The sequence below is a fragment of the Pan paniscus genome, chromosome 10, assembly GCF_029289425.2.
Source record: "Pan paniscus chromosome 10, NHGRI_mPanPan1-v2.0_pri, whole genome shotgun sequence".
NCBI classification, from domain to species: domain Eukaryota; kingdom Metazoa; phylum Chordata; class Mammalia; order Primates; family Hominidae; genus Pan; species Pan paniscus.
This window is the reverse complement of record NC_073259.2, coordinates 22,508,833-22,512,235: the sequence shown is the minus strand read 5'-3', so window position 1 is coordinate 22,512,235 and position 3,403 is coordinate 22,508,833. Positions and strand designations below refer to the sequence as shown.

Here is a 3,403-nt window from a genome sequence, read left to right as displayed (position 1 = left end):
AAATTAACTTAATGCTACTTGAGGATTATTGAAAACCCTAAATTCCTTATTGAAGCACACATTTTCCCGTAGCAGTTTGTATTGAACTTCCACAGACCTCTGCCAAGCTCACAGGAAAAAATTACAAACCTCGAAAGAAATAAGCCCTCTAAAATCAATACATTGAATATGATAAAAGAAATTTATTTATCCAGCACTTCATCCATCTGATAAATGTTTATCAGATGACCACTATCAACTAGAGCGTTTTGAAGGCATAGCATATACAGAGGTAAATAGAGAGTGATGAGATGAAGATATAAAAGAAGGGAAAGAAACTACAGCAAGCCAGGATAAGAGGAGGAGGAAGAGGAGTAGTAGGAGGAGGAGAAGGGTAAGAATCACAAAAGAGAAAAGTTGTAATAAGAATTTACTCTCTGAAATTAAAACTTAATGGACATGTGTTCACTTCAGGGGTATACATAGTAAAATTGGAACAATACAAAGAAGATTAGTTCGGCTGCTCCTCAAGGATGGCATGCAATTATGTGATATTGCTATATAATTTTTAACATCAATTTTTAAGTCTGATAAAGATAGCACTAAAAAGAAGTCTACAGAATAATATCACCAATGAACATTGGTGAATAATCCTCATACAATATCATCAAATATAATTGCATGGGCAAACAAAAATATTTTAATATAAACAATTGAAGAATGCTAGGATGGTACAGTATTAGATATTTTATTAAAATATTTTACTATGTTAATATATCTAAGGAGAAAACTCATAAGAATATCTCCAGATAGGATGAAAGGTGCTAGACAAAATTCAAAGCCCATATCTGCTAAAAATCCCTTAGTAAAATAGAAATAGGTGAATGCAATGAAATACTGTGCCACTTATACATACCAGAATGGTCAAAATAAAATAAAATGCCAAGTTTTGTTAAAGATGTGGAGCAACAAGAACTTTCCTATACTGTTGGAAAATGATATGTTGGACAGTGCTAAAGCTGAAGATTTGCATAACTTATGGAACCACCAATTCCACTCTTAGGAATGTAATTGACGAAGATGAACTTAACATTTCCCTCAGCTTGACTAAACTTTAGATAGAGTTCTTCCTTACTCTAGAGGGCTGACCTTCCTTAGAGCATTTACTTTGGAAAACTTGTAATTATAAATTCTTTCTCTGCCTTTGTCAAATGAATAGTTTGCAAATATTTTCTCCCATTCAACAGATTGTAGCTTCACTTTGCTGATTGCTTCCTTTGCTGTTCAGAAGCTTATTCGTCTGATATAATTCCATTTTATCTGTGCATTTGAGGTCTTAGCCATAAAATTTTTGCATAGGCCAGTGTCCTTAAGTATTTTTCCTGTTTTCGTCTAGTACTTTTATAATTTTAGGTCTTATTTTAAGTCATTAATTCATCTTAAGTTGAATTTTTTATATGATTTGACATAGGAGTTCAGTTTTATTCTTCTGCACATGGACATCTAGTTTCCCCAGCACCATTTATTGAAGTATGTCCTTTACCTAATGTATATTCTTAGTGTCTTTCTCAAAAAAATCATCAATTGGCTATAAATACGTAGATTTGTTTCTGGATTATCTGCTCTGCTCCATTGGTCTATGTGTCTCTTTTTATGCCAATTCCATGCTATTTTTGGTTATTATAGCCTAGTAATATAGTTTGAGGTCATGTAGTGTGATGCCACCAGCTTGCTGTTTTTGGGATTGCTTTGGGTATTCAGGCTCTGTTTGGCTCCCATACAAATTTTAGAATTGCTTTTTCTATTTCTGTGAATAATGACATTGGCATTTTGGTAAGAAATGCATTGAATCTATAGATTTTTGGGGGAAGTATGGTCATTTTAACAATATTGATTCTTCCAATCCATGAGCATTTGTTTGGGTCCTCTTAAATTTCTTTCATTATTATTTTGTAGGGGATTTTTTTAATGTAAATTTTCTTTTAAAAAAAAACCTCTTGCCAGTTATATACCTAGGACTGTCTTTCTCCAGGACCTGGAAGCCATCCCTTTGAAATGTAATCCATATTTAGTCAACTGGGAGACCTATCTCTCAGTATCTATTGGAGGGTAGAAGCCTAACATCAGTGGGTCCCCACTTCCATGCTACACAGCTATCTCCTATGGTAAAGACAGATAATTAGGTATGGCCAGTTGGCAAACACACAATCCTCCCATACCTGCTCTTAATAATTCTCCTATCCATACACTGGAATTGAGTTTAGACTGTGCTCTGCTCTCTCTATCCTATTGCAATAGCCTTGAATAAAGTCATCCTTACCTGTTTAACTTTATCTGGTGCACGTTTTGACTTGACGTTCCCAACAGAAATGCAAACATGTATACTCCAAAAAGACATGCACTAGAATGTTCATAGCAGTACTCTTCAAAATAACCCCAAACTTGAAACTAGCCAACTGTCAGTCAACAGTTGAATGAATACATAATTCATGGTATATTCACAAAATAATACTATTCAACAATAAAAAAGTCTACAACTGCAGGAAAACATAACATCAAGCAAAAAAGGCAAAATAAGCCAGTCACAAATGCCTTCTATTTTATTTAATTCATATAAATTACAAAAACAAGTAGAGCTTATTTATCCTCTTAGAAAACAGGCTCATAACTATCCTTGGTGGAGACAGTAACAGAGTTATTCAAGTGCTGGTCATATTCTGTTACTTGTTCAAGGTGCTAGTTACACGGGTGTATTCAGAATGTGAAAATTCAGCAAACTGTCTAGTTCTGAAAGATGCACTTTTCTTAATGGATATTTCTCTTAGCATTTTTAAAAGTCACCCAGGGGTCCTGTTAAGCATACGAATTTCAGTACTACATTTCTAGACCTTCTGATTTAGAAAATCTAGGATGGGACTAGGATAGGAGCATTTTAACAAGCAGGTGGTCTTGGCACACTTTGAAAAATACTGTGTTTAAGGGCCGTAAGGTAATGAAACTCTAATTACTTTTTGTCAAAGAACCAATGAGAAAAAAAAGACAGAGTAAAATTTAAATGTGACAAAGAGAAAAAATTATGGAATAGAACTCTACCAACTATAGCATTTTGGATATATTTTTGTAAATAAAGAGGTGCAGTTTAGTAAACAAAGTAAAAAGCTGTTTCTGCTCCACTCTAATACAAAAAGTATATCATTTTTGCAAGATTTTCTTGATCATTTATGGTTTAGGAGAGGGGGCATTGCTATGGCAATGCAACAACAAACATGGTAACCTACATTTAGCACCTGAGTGGAGACTGGGCTGAATATGATATAAATCTGTCATCCCTTCATCTGCAGGATTGGCTTGGCCATTCTCTCAACCCTTCTATCCTGTACTCACTCCCGCTAATGTTGCAGTGATTAGGAATTTGGCCAAGCGT

The 3,403-nt window shown here is 34.4% G+C and overlaps 1 non-coding gene across 1 annotated transcript; it reads left to right on the top strand.

Annotated features, from left to right (window-relative positions):
• Window positions 1-442: 442 nt before the first annotated feature.
• Window positions 443-548, top strand: LOC112436757 (U6 spliceosomal RNA). Its single transcript, XR_003025458.1, has one exon. It is a non-coding gene; the product is annotated as a U6 spliceosomal RNA (small nuclear RNA).
• Window positions 549-3,403: the final 2,855 nt, after the last annotated feature.